The sequence below is a fragment of the Bos indicus x Bos taurus genome, chromosome 1 (assembly GCF_003369695.1).
Source record: "Bos indicus x Bos taurus breed Angus x Brahman F1 hybrid chromosome 1, Bos_hybrid_MaternalHap_v2.0, whole genome shotgun sequence".
Classification (NCBI taxonomy): Eukaryota; Metazoa; Chordata; class Mammalia; order Artiodactyla; family Bovidae; genus Bos; species Bos indicus x Bos taurus.
Window position 1 is genome coordinate 52,858,761 of NC_040076.1, and position 19,692 is coordinate 52,878,452.

The 19,692-nt window shown below is 41.9% G+C and overlaps 1 protein-coding gene across 9 annotated transcripts in view; it reads left to right on the top strand.

The window, feature by feature from the left end:
- The window catches only part of HHLA2 (HERV-H LTR-associating 2), a 157,172-nt gene that overhangs the window by 118,758 nt on the left and 18,722 nt on the right, over positions 1–19,692 (top strand). Inside the window, exon 1 of one of the 9 annotated variants that reach the window (XM_027513561.1) lies at positions 9,885–9,994. The exons of 7 other annotated variants lie outside the window; for them this stretch is intronic. The gene's annotated coding sequence lies outside the window, so the exon portion shown is untranslated. Of the gene's footprint in view, positions 1–9,884; positions 9,995–19,692 lie in introns of those variants that run through there. One more of the 9 variants, XM_027513666.1, reaches the window with a different exon arrangement.

The following is a 19,692-nucleotide window of genomic DNA, read 5'->3' on the forward strand; positions in this document are numbered from 1 at the left end:
CCCAGCATCAGGGTCTTTTCCAATGAGTCAGTTCTTGGCATCAGTGGTCAAAGATTGGAGTTTCAGCTTCAGCATCAGTCCTTCCAATGAATATTCAGGACTGATTTCCCTTAGGATTGACTGGTTTTATCTCCTTGTAGTCCAAGGGACTCTCAAGAGTCTTCTCCAACACCACAGTTCAAAAGCATCAATTCTTTGGCACTCAGCTTTCTTTATAGTCCAACTCTCACACCCATACATGACTACTGGAAAAACTATAGCTTTGACTAGACGGACCTTTGTCAGTAATGTCTCTACTTTTTGATATGCTGTCTAGGTTTGTCATAGCTTTTCTTCGAAGGAGAAAGTGTCTTTTCATTTCATGGCTTCAGTTACCATCTACAGTGATTTTGGAGCCCCCAAAAATAAAGTCTGTCACTGTTTCCCTTGTTTCCCCATCTATTTCTCATGAAGTGATGGGACCAGATGTCATGACCTTAGTTTTTTGAATGTTGAGTTTTTAAGCCATCTTTTTCACTCTCCTCTTTCAGTTTCATCAAGAGGCTGTTTAGTTCCTCTTCACTTTCTGGCATAAGGATGGTGTCATCTGCATATTTGAGGTTATTGATATTTCTTCCAGCAATCTTGATTCCAGCTTATGCTTCCTCCAGTTCAGCATTTTACATAAGGTACTGTGCATATAACTTAAATAAGCAGTGTGACAATATACAGCCTTGAGGTACTCCTTTCCCAATTTGGAACCAGTCGATTGTTCCATGTCCGGTTCTAACTGTTGCTTCTTGACCTGCATACAGATTTCTCAGGAGGCAGGTTAGGTGGTCTGGTCTCTTCCAGAGAGATAGTGGTCCCATCTCTTCCAGAATTTTCCAGGTCAGGTGGTCTGGTCTCTTTCAGAGAGATGGTGGTCCCATCTCTTCCAGAATTTTCTACAGTTTGTTGTGATCCACACAAAGGCTTTTAGTGTAGTCAATGAAGCAGAAGTAGATGTTTTTCTGGAATTCTCTTGCTTTTTCTATGATCCAGTGGTTGTTAGCAATTTGATCTGTGGTTTCTCTGCCTTTTCTAAATCCAGCTTTAACATCTGGAAGTTTTTGGTTCATGTACTGTTGAAGCCTAGCTTGGAGAATTTTGAGCATTACTGATTATTATAATAGAATCCTAATGGGGTTCTGGGGCAAAGCTTATAGTAGGTGCCCACTAGGATGTGTGCTCAGCTCACATCCACTCCCTCAGGGGCTCTGGCTGTGTCTTCATTCTCAGTCATTGTGCCTTATCATTCTGACCCAGGAATAGAACACCCAGATTCAGTAGAGTACCCAAATGATTTGGAAATCTGACAGAGGTGGAAAAGTAGGGGTCATCTCAAATAGGGACCTGGTGCAGTGACCTCAGGCTTCTGCAGCTGGGTTTTGACATCTCACTGCTCCTACTCCTGTCCTTCCTGAAGCTGGTTTGTGCAGCCCTTATTTGATTCACGTGAGCAACTTTAACTCCTTCCCTTCAAAACCATGTTTTGCTTGTTATCCTGGGTTCCTTTCTATTGCTACCAAAAACAAAACCCCCAACTGATCCTGATGGTGGTTGCATACAACAGACACCTAGAGAAAGGTAGTATTTGGAATTAGCCATGGGCCCTTACTGGGATAAAAGGCAGGGAAGCTCCCTTCTGTGATCTGGGACAGAGATGTGAAACCTCATGATAAGAGGTTGCCAAATATTTCACTAACCTCTCCCACTCAGGCAACTGGGCATCTCCTTGGGGGCACTGCTGAGTGTGTGGGTAGCTGTTGCCAAAATTAAGAGTGGAGGCTGATGAAGCACGCTGACTGCTCAAATTGTGTTCCTGGCTCTGGTCCAAGATCAGAGGCATTAGGTGGAAGTGAAACGATTCAAATGTAGGCAATCTCACTGTCTAGCCTTAGTTCTTAACCACTTCTCTATGTGTGTGTGCCCCTGCCAAAGCAGCCAAGTTGTCTTCATATGAGAAGAAGCTAATGCCAGCTGCCCCCACAGTGCAGTTGCCTGAATTGACAAACAGAAACACAAGACTCCCAGTTCAATCTGAATTGCAGATAATCAGTAAATGACTTGTTTTAGTATTAGTGAGGGTTCCCAGGTGGCGCTAGTGGTAAAGAATCCACCTGCCAATGCAGGAGAGGTATGAGACACACAAGTTTGATCCCTGGATTAGTAAGCTCCCCTGGAGGGAAAAATGGCAACCCACTGCAATATTCTTGCCTAGAGAATCCTGTGGACAGCAGAGCCTGATGGGCTACAGTCCACGGGGTCACAAAGAGTCGGATATGACTGAGCGACTGAGCATGAGTATGATTATGTCCCAGACATACTTGTACTAAAATATTATTAGTCGTTTATCTGAATTCAAGTTTAACTGGGTGTCCTATGTTATATCTGGCAACCCTACACGGCTCAACATCTTATCTCTCTTTTCACCATTGTTCTCTGAGTAACAAAGTAATTTAAATTCAGCACATACATGCCTTAGAGGATACAGTGAAGAAAACATTCTCAGAGGAGATTTAAGAAATTCAGATCTGCTGAAATCATTGCAGCAGTCCTCACCAGGTAGTCTGTATTCAATGAGCTAGCCTACGCAGCCAGCTTTAATTTCAAGTTTGATGGCCTGGTGAGTGCAAACCATTTCTGAGTACTGTCCTACACTAGGTAACATTGAGTGCCTTCCTCTTTATCATTCTCAGGTTTTCTTTGCTGTCAAAGTCTACAAAAACTAAAAAGAAAAAAAAAATAGTTTGAATATGCATGTGTCTGGCCTACCTACCTCTCATTTTGTTCTGCTGTTGGAGCTCAGAAAAATCTTCTTTCCTAAGAAACAGATTGCTGAGCCAGGCTGCAGAGTCCTTTAAAAATGCACATTGGCAACTGTTTTTGTAGGCTCAGACTGCGGAGAAGATGCAATGAAAATGAGATCCCTAAGCTCAGCAGAGTTAAGAATCACGCTGAAGCCAAGTGTTTGCAGCCCAGGTGGGTGTGGTCAGAGATCCAAAGGCAGCGCAGTAATCAGGGCTCAGGAAATATCAGACAAGCAGAAATCTTTGGCTCAAATCAAACATGAAATTTTTAGGAATTAAATTGATGATCCAGCCCTTATAGTCTAGTTTTTGTTTTTTGGAGTTTTTTGTTTGTTTTTTACTTTTTTTTTTGAAATTCAATTGCTATCAATGTTTGCAATGACTACACTAGGGAACTAGATGAAAATAAAGTCTGACTGTCTACATGTATGGGCTTCCGTGGTGGGTCAGCAGTAAATAATCTGCCTGTCAGTGCCGGAGACAGTTTCAACTCCTGGGTCAGCAAGATTCCCTGGAGAAGGAAATGGCAACCCATTCCAGTGTTTTTGCCTGGGAAATCCCATGAACAAAGGAGCCTGGCAGGCTACAATACAGTCCATGGGGTCGCAGAGTTAGATACAACTTAGCGGCTAAACAACAACAATCCACATGCACATCTTTCAAGCCTTTGAAAATATCTCAGGATGTGATATTGCTTTTGATCACCTGTTTTGAAGGTACAGGGTATGCAGCTAGTTACCATTTGGCTTTCCTACTCTAGGTGGCCTTTACAAGTAAGAGGTCAAAGAGCTGATGTAAAAGATAGATAGTTCTGGAAAATGTGATAATTATAGACATCCCAGGGACTAGTGTGAGTGAACTTATCCACAGACAGCCTTTCTGGGAAAATAGCATCCATTTCAAGTGTTTACAACAGAGAGTATTTAATCCCTGAAACCAGGTGGTAGAAAAGTAGGGAAATCAAATAGAAGAGAGTGAGGAACTTAGGAAACAGGAGGACGCTACCTCTGTGATGAAAGGAATTGATGCTGTGGGATCCCGGGAATGAGGTCACCTTGTGGAAGCTGGAACCTTGGCAGGTCTGCCCAGTGGGAGCATGACCTATGGAAAGGATGGAGCTGGAGCCAGAAAAGCTGCCCAGCACATCAGTCTTTGCTCAGGTGGTGATTCTCATATGCTGTTCAAATGTTGTTTACTGGCAGGTGAGCCTCTACTCATTTCTGTGTTTCTGTAGCTAGAAATTCTTCTGTGGAGGCTTCTGGGTTCAATAGACACTGGCAAATTCAGGCAGAGAGATAGAGGGAGATACCAGCCAACACCGCTAAGAGGGTTTTCCAAAACGAGGCATCCTTGCCCGTGTTCTCATCTGTGTAGGTGGTGAGTTCCAGGCCCAGCATGATTCACTATGGGATGATGGTTCTGCTTCTCCTCATATGGGCCTCCAGTCCCTACTCTTCAAAGATTGGCTACCACTCTCTTTGAGAAATATAAATTCTCTCATCTATCCGCATCTTGAGCAAACCTGTCTTCTGGTAATTCCTCCTTGTCTCACCTCTGCCCCCTCTAATCTTTCTCTAGACCCTAGCCCTTCCATGGATGCACCGTCACCCCTTCCTTCCCTCTTTTCCCAGGCCCACAAACACACTGAACAACATTCCTTGACCCCATTGTTCTCTTCACTTATGATCCTAGTTCCCAACTACCTTTTCATTCCAAGTTGTTTCTGGAACCGTATCTATTTGCTGCCCCTTCTCTCTGCATACTGACTAAAGCTCTGTGAACCAGACTTCTCCCCCTAAACAGGTGCTGCATCCAGGAGTAGTAATAGCTTTGACAAAGCCAATGCTTATTAAAATCAGTGATTCTCAGCTCTATAGTTAAAGGAACAGTAAAGTTTTGTTTCTAATCTGTCATGGACAAATTCATTGGGAAGATGTAATAAAAATGAATTTCTACAAAAATGAAATTCAAAAGAACATAAAATGCAAGCCTCAATTTTTTATTATTACATACAATAGGCATAAAGATTTTGATACCAATTTGACAGAGTAATTTTAAATACTTATTCTGTATTCCTATACTTTTGGTGTTATGAACCAGTAATAAACAGCTCACTGACTGGCACCAGCCTGCAGATCCCCCCTGCTCTGAGTAGCTCTGCTTTAGCTGATATTCCCCTTCAAATTCTGTTTCAGTCTATGGTCCTAAAGAAATGCTTTACTACCAGCAGTACACACTGCATAAAGTATGGATAGAAGAGAAGACTTTTTAGTCTAAGTCACAGCATAGGCTATGGTCATTCTTTCTTGCTGCTTATCCCCAAGCCAGAGCTGATACTCATGCCTTCTTTTTGCTATTACTCATTCTGTGGTCTTACCTTGAGCCCACCTCTGTACTATTTCCCCAGCATGGTAGCCTGAACCTTGATTCTTGAGCTGTTTCAGTTCTTGGTGCTCTTCCCTATAGATAGTCCCCCATTAACCTCACCCACAGCATATCAAAAAAAGAAAGGGATCCACTAAGTTCCTATCATATTCCTCCTAGTTGTACAGCAATAATTGCAAATTGTCTTATTAGTCATGGTCAATCGGCCCAGCCAAGACAGTATCCCACTTTTATGCTTTTTTTTTTTTTTGGCATGAAGAGCTCAAATGACCAGTTTTAGCTTCCAATTCAGAAGAACCAAACTGTGTTCCATGGTAAAAGTCTTTCCTTAAGTTTAAAAGAAAGGATGAATGGACATTAAAGGGACAGTGAGTTAAAAATGGGAAAGTGGGTTAGTCAGCTATCATTTTTAGACACTATATGGTTCTTAGATCCACATCTTGTAACTATGAGGAGACAGTGCCTTATTCAGCACGCAGTTCAGAGCCTAATCAGTACTCTGCCAAGTAGCTATGTCAAGTAACTTCCAAGGTGGAAGAAGCCCTGTGAGATTGCCGAGCTAGGTTCTTAGAGACCACTCCAATGTGTTAAAAGGTTAACAACTTCATTGATAGGGAGCATAAAATGGGGAGTTACATTTGAATTAGACCCTGGCTTTTGTTTCTGATCAAGGAACTCCCTTCACAGCCAATGTAGGTGGGGTAAAAAAATGGCACATGGAGTGTTCCAGAAGTCCTCAGTGGCAATCTGCACTGGCAGTCAGCTGTAGCATAGCCTGGTTCGCTTTGATGCAGGAAAGGAACAGAGAGAAAGAACCTCTCTCCCTGAAGCCACAGCTGCCTTATTTGGGTTCCATGCGAATGCTCACCAGAAAGGGTTCACCACAGAAGAGGCTCTCAGTTACATGAATAAGTAACGACGGAATCAGGTTAGCTTGGCCTCTTTTTTCACGCTTGCTCAGTAGACTCCTGATCAACCTCATGCTCTGGATCCATTCCTAATGTTCTGTATTCTCATCATTTCCTCAGTCTTCCAATCAGCCTTTTTCCATCGCCTTGACCAACAAGTCCAAAACATGGTACAGAGCCTGGCCTAAAGCCTCATCTTTGTTCAGCCAAAGCTATACTAGGCACTACTCAATGTCCTACCGAACTGGAGATTTCCCTTACTCCCTTGTCCTTCAGGCTTACCTGTCAGGGTCTCTAAGCCTATAGAGCCTACTCACAGGGGACAACAGTTCTTCTCCTGCAAAACCATTCTTGGTGTGTGTATGCATACTTGGTTGCTTCAGTTATAATTGATTCTTTGCCACCCTCTGGACTGTAGCCTACCAGGCTCCTCTGTCCACGGGATTCTCTAGGCAAGAATACTGGAGTGAGTTGCCATGCTCTGCTCCAGGGGATCTTCCCAACTCAGGGATCACGCAAACCCACGTTTCTTATGTCTCCAGCATTGGCAGGCGGTTCTTTATTGCTAGGGCCACCTAGGAAGCCAGCCATCCTTGGTACTCAACAGCTTGTTAAGTGAACCCCCTTTGAGGCCTTAAGCCCTGGTTGAGGATGAAACAGCAGTGTGGTAGGCTCTGTGGGCATGTAAACAATCTGCTTGTACAATTTATTTGGTCTTTCAGAGCTTGATGGAATTCTGGAAGGTGTACTCAGCTTTGTTTTTACATTGTGGTAGATATTGGATCTCTGATCTGTACAGTCTAAAACTCAAGTATCTTCTTCAGAAACTCTGTGTTATCTGATCCTCCTAGACACAATTTGTGAAAGAAAAATCCCTTGCTAAAGGAAACAAAGCCTTTCTTCAAAACCTAGGAGCTTTTATTGCAATTCTCTCACTAGGAATTGCCCCAGGCATCATTTAATATCCAGATCTGTCTCCGTCATCACATTACCTGGCCAGCTTGGTCTGTGAGGGACCAGTATACTCATGTGCCCAGATGAGTCAAATGCATGTACTCTGTATTTTAAAAGTCTAAAGACCAACATAAAGCTTCTATATTGTCCCCTCTTTACTCTTAACTCTACACTTTACTCTACTCTTAACTTTACTCTTTACTCTTACTCCTAAATTTAACAATAAACTTATGACATGGAAGTACATATAATTATGTCATGATGTGTCCAATGTATTCTTTCTATAAATATTCATGTCCTTGTTGTATCATACACTGTGAAGTTACTTTACTGTTTTATAAACTTATTTTTAAAGGTTTCTTGAAAACAAGTATCTACTCCTTTTGTTTGAAAGAAATAAGGAGAAACAGGAACCCTAGAGAGTAAAATTAGCCAGGCAAACTCTTTCTAGTTGTATAACAGAAAACTCCCATTATTTGCAAGATAAAGCTTCAGCTGAGAATCAGTATTTTCCTTATAATGTTGACTCTAAAAAGAAACAGGAATTTTAAGGTTAATGTGGTTCTGCTAATAGAAATCTATTCCTATAAAAAAAACTGAAGGCACGTTAAACTTACTACAAAGTTCCAGTGGCTCATAACTAATGTTTGTTTTGGCTTCAAGATTAAAAGTGGTTTTGTTACCATTAGCAAGAAAATGCATATTTCTAACTTTACTCTGCTAAGACATAATACAAATTCTTTTAGTATTTTGATGTAGGGAGAACAGACTTTTTTCTCTTTATGTAGACAGCAATGGAACCTGCTTCCTGTGTCAGCAGCTCTTCATCAGGTAAAAAAAAGTTATTTTGTGTCACTTTGGATGTTCAGAGACATTTGAAGACCTAACTAACAGCAACTTAAACTTAATTAACAGGAACTCTAAAGATAGAAAATCCATAACAGGCACGTATAAGGACTTAAAAATACTATTTCAAACCCAGATCCTTTCCATCCTCCTGCTCTATTATTCTTATTTTGTTGATTTTTTAGTCCTCCTATGTGTTTCCTCACATCTGTAGGGTGGCTGCTGCATCAAATCATCAAATCAATGCTCAGAAAATAGAGAAAGGGCGGCAGGGGGGTTTATATGAAATTCTCCTCTTGCATCTATCCCTGTTACAAGGATTCCATAGAAATTCTCCCCAACAGATTTTTGTTTATGTTCCATTGTCCAAAAAAAGTATCAGTATTTGTTTTTTTCAGTTTGATTTTAGTAGTTAATTTTGGATACAAAGAACCCTTTTGTCGTTGTCTTTTAGTCTCAGAGCTAGGAGGAGGAAAAGGTGTGGACATACAAGCATATAATTGGAGTTCAGTATTCAAGAGTGAGGTAAACATGGTTAGCTGTTGGATTCTCAGTTGCAAGAAAGTTGGAAAGTTCTGACTGGCTTCCACCCCTGACATAGGCCCAGCTTTTCACAGTGGTCACCCCTAGTTTCTCCTTTTCCAAATATAGAGGACTCCTAACCCATGCTGAGTTGTGATGGTCATTTTATTTATCTTTTCTGAACCCTTTCTCAGTCCTCCTTTTAACTAGAAGTGGTCATATCCTGCACAGGGCTGGGCAGAGAAGGGGTTCAGTTAGCAAGAAAGAGAAATGGTACTAGTAACTGTCACAGGGTCCTTTTCACTTTATCCATTTCACACTGTTTGCTTTTAAATTGTTTTCTGTCATATCTACTTATTTGATGTTTACAAGCTGGCTTCTTTTATTCATCTTCTAAAACACAAATTTGACTTCATCATTAACTTTCCATTTCCTTAGTATGGATTACAAGAATGGTCATGATTGAGCCCTTGCATACCTTTCCAGCATTTTCTCTTCCATGTGGCCTATTTGGTTTCTGTGTTCTCTAGCAGCTGCACATTTGTTCTACTGTCTGCCTAGAATATCTTCCCTCTTCCACTTCCCTATACTCTTCCTTACAAGTCAGTTTCTCCTTGTCTTTCAAAACTGATGCTTCAAGAAGCTTTCCTTAAAACCCTGTTCCCTCTTAAGCTCCAGTATTTTCCCTCTGTCCTTCCACAGCACCTGGGCAGGGGATTCCTTAGTGCTGCCTGTATCTGTGTATTTGGATTTATTTGTTTATATAATCCATTTATTTTTTGGTTCCAAACTAGGCTTTTTGAGATTAGAGACTGTCTGACTTAAGGTCCTGTGATATGTAGGAGAGATGTTCAAATTGTGTGTTTTAGTGGCAAAAAAGATGGTAGGCTTGCTGGATGACTGGGTTTCCTTACAAAGAAAGATCTAGTCCTGTTACCTAGAAGGTAAGGATAAATTTGAGATATTTCACTTTCTCTTGTTCCTCAGAATTTTAACGTTTCTGACTTTAATTTAGAAATGGTTTGTGAGGAAAAGATAGGGCTGAAGCAATAGAGCTTTACAAACAAAAGTTGTTTGGCAGGATTGACTCTGAGCTGTACAGAGAGCTTACGGATACAAAGCCAACCTGATAACCACTGTACTTTCGAAATGACCCATTGAGCCGTGCACACAGAACTAGGCCAGCAGTCTTTTCTTTCCTTCTGCACCAGCTAGTCAGGTGAGCTACAGCTTTAAATTCTAAGGACTGAAACCCACCAATTCAGGTATACAGGGACACAAGTACCTGGCAGAAGGCAGTGCATTGTAAATCATCCCTTAACAAACAAGAAGTCTCGCCAAATTAGGTCATATGGATCCCTGCTTGGACCCTAGCCCAGCCAAGGGCCCCTCCCTCATTCAGAAGGGTTCTTTTCCCATTCAGGTTCACACAGTCAAAAAACAAAATCAAATCTGAGATTAAAGCAGCACAAGCTTTATTCAGTGGCCAGAGAATGCAGAAGCAGAAACTTTGTTCACACATAACTTCTTGCTTGCGGGACCATTAAGGTAAGATTTGAAGGGCAGGACTAATGAGAGGGAGGCATACACATTGGATTTCTGGGAATAGGCGGGGTTCTTCCTGGAACTGGGATGCCACTTCTTTTCAACCCTTGTACGGTCCTTTAGCATCAGGTTGGGAAGCAGGTTAAACCATCTTGGTGCACACAGACATTCTTACTGTTACAGTGAGATGGTAATGAGACACAGGGGGCCCTTTGTCCCACTTTCAAAGCTGAATCAGCTGATGCAAGTTACAGTCTTATTCCTGCGCTGTGAACACAGCCAGAGAGTGTGGTTATGTGTGGTTTTCTGTGGGTTTACTGGAGGGAGGAGCCGGGGTATGGTTCTGGGGCAACGGTGTTAGTAACATGGCAGCTAAGAGTCTTGTCAGGATTGAGTTTTTCCTCTTCTTCACACTAAATCCTGGATTCTGATATTCATTACAGGTCACTCAACCCTAACACCCTGACAGGTAGATACAAAGAGGAGTTCTTTACTTCTGTATTTGAAAGAATGATACAGGGACTGAGTTAGAATAGTTAATTTCATTCTAAGGAATACTGAATATATCATTTACCACACAGTAGGATATTTAAATATGACAACCATGACCATCATGGAGTGGGATTCTGATACCAGACTTAGGTGATCAACCTAAACCAACATTAGGAAGGAAGCCTTCTACTGATTAGCCCAGACTGTTTGACCTCCAGGTGCTGTCGCCACCCCTCTGATATAAAAATGTCATCTCAGGTTGTCTGAGGTGAGAAGTCACAGTATCATTTTAGAGCTTTCATTATTTATGAAATCCTTACATCTGACATAATCAACCCCAGCAGTTAGTGTGGTTAAAAAGAAGTGAGATACCCAAATTCCATATTTTTAATGTTTATTTTTTTTAAGTTAGAATACACTGTTGTCCATTCATTTTCTAGATTTGTTGAGTGGAGGGCACCAAGGCCTTTCTCTGAGTATGGGGCCACTGTTTGATCTTCTATATTATCTTTTTTACACAAACTAATCAATATCTCACCGTCTGATATTTCCAGTTTTTGTTTCTTGAAAGTGGCTGGAGAACTTTGTATTCAAATTGTTGAAAAGAATCCAACTCCTCCCAGAGCTTTACAATTTGTTTTCAGTCTTTATTGACTCTTCCACACCTAATCCAAACAGCTGAATTTTCTTGCTCCTTTTCTGTGCTTTATTTAGCCTCTCTGAAGCATTCATCTTATTTAACTTAGTTGTTGGAGAAACACCAAGTATGCCTTGTCCTCCCATGTAATCAATTAACATAATATTTAGTTAGATTTTTAGCTGATGACAACATACGTTCTGAACTGAAGGGGGTAGAAGTGGACTGGCACAGCCAACTGGCTCCCGAGGCATTTGATGTGTCATAGACATCTGTTTAGGGTCTGTTAAAGAGGGAGAGGTGACTGTTTCCAAGAAGTCCTTGGACTTGTATCTGTGCATGTTCAAAACTCACTTCACTTAATGGAGTCTTGTTCAATTCCTTACTATCTTTATGTGACTGACAAAACAGCTGCTATTTGCCTGTTAACCCTGCCTTTTTTTGCCTGTTGTCTTGGGTTTGCAGCCTTCTTGCTAAAAACAAAAGACTCCACTCTATCTAGCTATATTCTTTTTTGTATAGAGCACAATCGAGGAGGATTTATGATCTACACTTTTGGCAAGAAGAAACATTCCATGATAGAATTCTGAACTGGAAAATGGTCCTTGAAGGTTAATAAGTGCCCTGGCCCCTTCGGTGTAGTGTGGTTTCCCTTACACGTGCTTTGTCCAGGGCTCCACTTCTGGGAGAGCAAACCCTTTGGAGATGCGGGTTTGTGGACATGTAACGAGGTGGTGTTTTCAAAGGAAACCTGTGAGGAAGTGTGGGAAGCAGGATGGAACAGAAGACGCTAAGCAAGGATGGGGCTTTAGGTGGAGTCTCAGCCTTGTTCCCACAGTGGGGCTCTGGAGCACAGAATAGCTCTTGCCTTGAGGCCACCACGAGGGCACAGAGTAGGGAAGGAGTGTGACTCCCAGACCACAGCTTCCATTATCTAAGGGCGAGACTCTGAAAAGGCTGCAGTGATGTGAGCAGGTAGCACCAACTGAGCAACGTGTGCATGAAAACTGAATGGTTAAAAGTGATCCCAGGGGATCTGAGCAAATGCCAAATGGTCTTGTTGCTGTTGTTGTTGTTTAGTTGCTAAGTTGTGTCTGATTCTTTGTGTCCCCATGGACTGTAGGCCGCCCTGCTGCTCTGTCCATGGGATTTCCCAGGCAAGAATACTGGAGTGGATTGTTACTTTCTTCTCCAGGGAATCTTCCTGACCCATTGACCTTCTGTCTGCTGCATTGGCAGACAGGTTACCATGAAGCCATCAGGGAAGCTGTGTTAACATACAAAATATCAGATATTAAATATGTGGCATTTTTGAACTAGCTACTTTTATTGGGCCTGATTTATGAGCCTCCCTAGATTTTCTTGGGAGAAGGCAATGGCACCCCACTCCAGTACTCTTGCCTGGAAAATCCCATGGACAGAGGAGCCTGGTGGGCTGCAGTCCATGGGGTCTCGAAGAGTCAGACACCACTGAGCAACTTCACTTTCACTTTTATGCATTGGAGAAGGAAATGGCAAGCCACTCCAGTTTTCTTGCCTGGAGAATCCCAGGGATGGGGGAGCCTGGTGGGCTGCCGTCTATGGGGTCGCACAGAGTCGGACACGACTGTAGCGACTTAGCAGCAGCAGCAGCAGATTTTCTTGGCCTTGCCTATTTCCTGAGCCTTCAACTGGTTGGACAAAGAGAGCCCCATCCCCAATGCCACTGACTCCAAAACATCAACAGCCTTCCCTGGGGAGGCTTCAGCACGTGCCCCATTGATGCCTCCATAGTGAGAGCTGCCACCATTACAGGGTCCAAACATGACCTAAGGAGATTCCCAGAGGTGGTGGTTTCCTTTGCCCCATGTTTCCATATTCAAAGTATGATACTGGGAGGCATTAGTCTGGCTTCCTGAGTGGTGCCCCAAGGGGACCAGGAAGAGCATGGGGGTTAAAGCCCCATGGGGAAAATTTGCCTATGGAGAAAATCTGTCGATGAATCCCTTTTGCTCTCTTCCTCTGATGGATTGTTCTGAGGTGCTGTGGTTCTGCAGAGGAGGCCTGGAGAGTGTCCTTTATGAGTGAGCGAGCGCCCCTGTGTTCTGTTCTAAAGCTGAGGCCAATAGGGCACCACCACCTAATGCCTGCTTTTCTTCCTTTCTTGTTTCAATTTTGCTTTGCCTCCACTCTTGCTGCTCTGCAGCTGCACCTCTTCACCTCCCTCCCAGATGTGTTGAACACACTTTTAACCTGGTTTCCAAACAAACCAAGAGCTACTCCCTACACCTACCTGCACCCCGTACTCAAAAAATGTGCTTGAAGCAAAGACAGTACATGTAGAGATTCAAAATTTCAACCCAATATGTAAATCCTCAAGTGGAGGATTTTCACTATAAAATATCAAGGAAGATTTCTTTTGAGTAAAGAGTGGGTAATCCTAAAATTGTTCTTTTGTTCATTTTTCTATCTAAACAAAGTCAATCCTAGTAAAATCTAAGTGGATGCTAAGGAGAAATGCCTAGGATGCTACAGAGTTTTCCTTTATTATGACTTCTTTCCCAAATTGGCACAGTGCCCTGAGCATTGTGAGAGGCACTGAATTTAAAACAACGCATAGGAGAGAGGAGCTCCTTGGAATCCGTTTTTCCTGAAGGAATTCATAATGTGAACTAGCATGATGCAAATGATGTGAAACATTCTTGTTTATTGAACAAGACAACTGACCTTCTGTGTGCATCTGGTCATATCTAGGCCAGCAGTTATGAGCCAAGACCAGTCTTTAATGTTAGGGCTGGAGAACCTGACCTGAACACAAGTAAAGTTTGTTGTTGTCACAATTAGTGCTGAAGGCCTCAGTCAGTGTGCCGTGCTGTGCTTAGTTGCTCAATCGTGTCTGACTCTGCAACCCCATGGACTTAGCCTGCCAGACTCCTCTGTCCATGGGATTCTCCAGGCAAGAATACTGGAGTGGGTTGCCATGCCCTTCTCCAGGGGAGCTTCCTAACCCAAGGATCGAACCCAGGCCTCCCACATTGCAGGCAGATTCTCTACCATCCGAGCCACCAGGAAAACCCTCAGTCAGTGTGGTCTGTGGCTGTTAAGATGAACACAGGGGTAGCCATTCTGTTCTCTTTATTTTATGCTTGTAGAATGGCTTCAGCTTTTTCTTCTGTCTTGATTAGTCTCAGCATCTGGATTTCTTTTTGCCATGTTTCATTATGGAGGCTGCTTTTCTTTGCCTTCTTTCCCCACATCTGGAAATCAGCCACAATGTACCAGAACAAGGCGCTTCTAACATTTGAGCCCTTTTGTAAGGGTGCTGATTGCAACTTGGGTAGCTTCAATTTAATCCAAGGTGGAAGATTTCGGCTGCTTTGGGGGAAGAAAATAAATGTCTAAAAATAAAACTTAGGCATAAAAATAGGGCCAAATACTCATTAACTGCCTCACTTAGCTGAATGCTGAAATTATTTCCAAAGCGCTAAATCAAGCATTTGTGTAGAAGAGGTTGAGTATGTTTTTTTATTCATAGTACTTCATCTTAGATGATAAATGGGTTATGGCAATTTGTCATTTTATCCAAAAGACATGAATTAACCAGTTTTCAAGGGCCTAATTTTCAGCTCACGCTGACCCTTGAATTGGAGCATTTGTGCTCACAAGTCTTTTGGAATGGATTTTGTGGGCTGTTATATGGGAGGCTGGAGAGGCAGGCAGGACCAGGAGCCAGAGAATGCATCCAAGGCTTGGTAGGCTAGGGTTAAGAATTTGATTTGACTGTGATGGGAAGTCACTGCAGTGATTGAATTAGAAGGCTGTTATAGACCTATTTATATTTTTAAGATATGACCTTGAATGCTGCGTTGACAGTAGATTATAAGAAGGCAGGAGTAGAAGAGTGGTAACCATCCAGATAACTATTTTTGATATCCAGGTAAGAGATGATAGTGGCCTTGGGGTAGAAGGTGATGGTAGAGTTGGAAAGAAGTGCACAAATAATGGAGTTTTGTTTATTTCATTAATAAAAGACTGATTAATAGATTAGATGAGGGACATGAGGGAAGGGAAGAATCAAAGTTGATTTCTAAGTTTCTAGACTAAACAGCATGGAGGATATTGAGATAAAAACTGAAGGAGAAATGGGGTAATTTTTGTTGTTTTGTTCAGGGTGGACTAGAGAACAACTGTAAAGGGAATGAGGCATAAACCAAAGGTTCATGTTTGTTCTGTGATGCCTATAAGGCATCTAAATGAACAGGTCAAATGGGCAATTGAATATATGTCCTTGACTCAGTAGATAAATCTAAGAATCCTTGGTGTACAAATGTCATTCAGAGCCATGAAACAGAAGGACTTGTAAGCAGCTCTTTGCAGGAAACCACACTCAGCAGGAAACCCCTTGGTCTTGTCACCTTGCCTAACCTGGTGTTTCTTTCCATAGATCAAAGGAGTAGAAATGAAGAATAAGTAACAGATGACCAGATCTCTTCCCTAGCTTCTGCTTCGGTAATCTTATAAACAAAATGTGTGAAGAAGATAGCATCTAAATAAAGACCACAGTGCACACAGTGGGGGATGGTGATGACTCTGACCCCACCTCAACAATTAACTGAGATTGTTACTTCCCGTTTTCCCTTTAAACATTTTCAGGGCCAAGCAGAATCTTCGGAGTTGGTTTTGGGGGGATACGAGTCTGCCTTCTTCCCAAATTAATGGCTTTCTAATTAAAAGCAGGTTTCTTTTCTACCAACACTTGTCTCTCTCTCAGGTATTGATTTTCAAACAGTGAGCAGCTGGATCTGTTGGATAACAGGCTTACCAAGGGAGTGAGTATAGAGAAAGTTTAACTCCTGAGAATGTCCTGTACTTTTACAGAAGCAGGACAAGCAAAGGAGGAGGCTGAGTAAGGAGGACTAAGGAGGAGCGGCCATGAGGAAGGAAAAACTAGGAGACTGTGGTGGCCTAGAAACAAAGAGAAGAATCCTTAATAAAAAAAGATAACAGCCATGTTGAGTGCTCCTGTGAGATTGAATAAGATGAGGACAAACCGCATCCACTGAGTTGGCAACACAGAACTTCTTGGTGACACTGACAAAGGGCAGTTTATGACACTTCTTGGAAACAAGAGCCTGGAGTGGATTGAGGGGAAATGTTAAGGGGAAAATTCAGTTCAGTTCAGTTCATTTCAGTCACTCAGTCATGTCCGACTCTGCGACCCCATGAATCGCAGCACGCCAGGCCTCCCTGTCCATCACCATCTCCTGGAGTTCACTCAAATTCATGTCCATTGAGTTAGTGATGCCATCCAGCCATCCAGCCATCTCATCCTCTGTCGTCCCCTTCTCCTCCTACATCTCGTCCCAATCCCTCCCAGCATCAGCGTCTTTTCCAGTGAGTCAACTCTTTGCATCAGGTGGCCAAAGTACTGGAATTTCAGCTTTAGCATCATTCCTTCCAAAGAACATCCAGGGCTGATCTCCAAAATGGGGGTGGCTATTTAGACAATTATTTTAAGAAGTTAACAGAGTTGAGAAATAGGTATATAGTTAACCAAGAGTCAGTGGAGAGTATTGTTTTTTCTCATGTTCTTAAGATGGGATAAATTGGAGCATTTTTGCTCAGGATCAATCTAGTAGAGAAAAAGAATTGAATCATAGAGTAGAAAAGTGATGTAATTGCAGGGACAGATTTCTTGAAAATAAAAAGTGATGTGAGATGCAGAGCAAAAGCGAAGGGTTTGGATTTGGATAAGAGGAGGAGAGGAGTCAAAAGAGTAGACAGCTGTTAACGGGTTGGTTAAATTGATGCTAGGGGGATGAGGGAACATCCATAGTTAACTTTAACTAATTAATGAATCAGGGCTTCCCTGGTGGCTCAGCTAGTAAAGAATCTACCTGCAATGCAGGAGACCCAGGTTCAATCCTTGGGTTGGGAAGATCCCCTGGAGAAGGGAATGGCAACCCATTCCAATATTATTCTTGCCTGGAGAATTCCACGGGCAGAGGAACCTGACTAAGTATAGTCCATGGGGTCGCAAACAGTTGGACACAACTGAGCGACTAACACTTCAACTTTCAATTAATGAATCAAGAACATCAGCTGAAAGGAGGTTGGGAAGCGGGGGTGCTGGAAGTTTCAAGAAAAGGTAGAAAATATTGCAGTCATCATGGAAAATGGGAAATTGAACCTTTAGTACAATAGTGGAAATGGAATGTTCTGAAGTTACATTAAACAAGGTGGAGTTAATTCTTGCTTGAAAGAGATTGATTAAATCTTGAATTGTTTTTTAATAGCCTGTAAAGGTGAAATGCATCATTACATATTTACATCTATTCATGGCAGAAAATGAATTTAATGATTACTTTTAATCTTACTGGGCTTCCCTGGTGGCCCAGACGGTAAAGCGTCTGCCTGCAATGTGGGAGATCCAGGTTCAATCCTTGAGTCAGGAAGATCCCCTGGAGAAGGAAATGGCAACCCACTTCAGAACTCTTGCCTGGAAAATTCCATGGATGGAAGAGCCTGGTGGGGTACAGTCCATGGGATCACAAAGAGTTGGACACAACTGAGCAACTTAGCTTCACTTTCTTTCTTTTCTAATCTTACTATTAAAGAGATAAGCCTTGTGATATATATCTTTTCATACATTATACAATCAAATACATCTATAAGAAGAAATATGAAGTTCTTATTTTTATAACTACTCCTGTTTTACATGTTTACTTTGCCAAACACTTTATTTTATGGTATGTTAGTTTACTACTATGTTGGTTCCTGTTATGTAACAGTGATTTAATATTTCCATATATTTCAAAATCATCACCATGAGAAGTCTAGTTATGATCTGTCATATTACAAAGATATTATATAATTATGTACTCTGTTTCCCCCACACTGTACATTTCATGAGGCTTCCCAGGTGGTGCTAGTGGTAAAGAACCCAGCTGCCAATGCAAGAGACATAAGAGATGTGAGTTTGATCCCTGAGTTGGGAAGAGCCCCTGGAGGAGGGCATGGCAACCCACTCCAGTATTCTTGCATGGAGAATCCCCATGGACAGTGGAACCTGGGAGGCTATAGTCCATATAGTCTCACAGGGTTGGACATGAATGAAGCAACTTAGCATGCACGCGTGTACATTTCATACCCTGACTCAATTATTTTGCAGCAGGAAGTTTGTACCTTTTTAAAAAAAAGCATTTCTTTTTTAAAAAAAATAGTATTGTTTAGCTATTCCACGTCATGGTTGTGGCAGAGGAATCTGGTTATGGCATCCAAACTCGTAGTTGTGGCATGTGGGATTTAGTTCCCTGATCAGGGACCGAACCCAGGCCCCCTGTGTTGGGAGCGTAGAGTCTTAGCCACTAGACCACCAGAGAAGTCTCAGGAATTTTGTGCCTTTTAACCTCCTTCATGTACATCTTTGTTGTTGTTAAGTCGCTTCAGTCGTGTCCGACTCTATGCGACCCCATAGACGGCAGCCCACTAGGCTCCTCCGTCCCTGGGATTCTCCAGGCAAGAACACTGGAGTGGGTTGCCATTTCCTTCTCCAATGCATGAAAATGAAAAGTCAAAGTGAAGTCGCTCAGTTGTGTCCGACTCTTCACGACCCCATGGACTGCAGCCTACCAGGCTCCTCTGTCCATGGGATTTTCCAGGCAAGAGTACTGGAGTGGGGTGCCTTCGCCTTCTCCACATGTACATCTTTCCCTCCCCCTAATCCCTTCCCCTGTGGCAACAACCTGTTTGTTCCCTGTATCTATCTATACCTTGTTCATTTGGTTCACATTTTTTTTGGTGTGATTCGCATATGCGAGAAATTATACAGTATTTTAATATCTCTGTCAGACTTATTTCTATTACCTTAATACCCTCTAGTTACATCCATATTGCCGCAAATGGCAAGGTTTCATCCTTTTTATGACTGAATAATATTCCATTGTATATGTATATCATAGCTTCTTTATCCATTCATCTATTGATGGGCACTTAGGTTGCTTGTATATTGGCTATTGTGAATAATGTTGCAATAAACATATGGGTCCATATATCTTTTCTGGTTGTTTTTTTCTTTTTTTTTTTTCAGTAAATACCCAGCAGTGAAATTGCTGGATCATGTGGTAGTATTCTTAATTTTTCAAAGAATCTTCATACTGTTTTTCACAGTGGCTACACCAATTTCCATTCCCACCAACAGTGCATGAGGGTTCTCTGTTTTTCTACATCCTTGCCAACACTTATTATTTGTTATCTTTTTAAAAATTCTTAATTTTAAATTGAGTTATAGTTTAGGTACAATGTTACATAAATTTCAGGTGTACAAAATAGTAACTCACAATTTTTAAAGGTTATGTTCCATTTATAGTTGTTATAAAATATTGGCTCATTTCCCTGTGTTGTACAATATATTCCTGAAGCTTATTTATTTTATACATACTAGTTTTTACCTCTTAATCCCCTACCCCCATGTTTTTCTTCTCCCCTTCCATTTCTCCAGTGGTAACCACTAATTTGTTCTCATTTCTGTGAGTCTGTTTCGTTTTTTGTGGCACTCAGTAATTTAAGATTCCACATGTAAGTTACATCATAT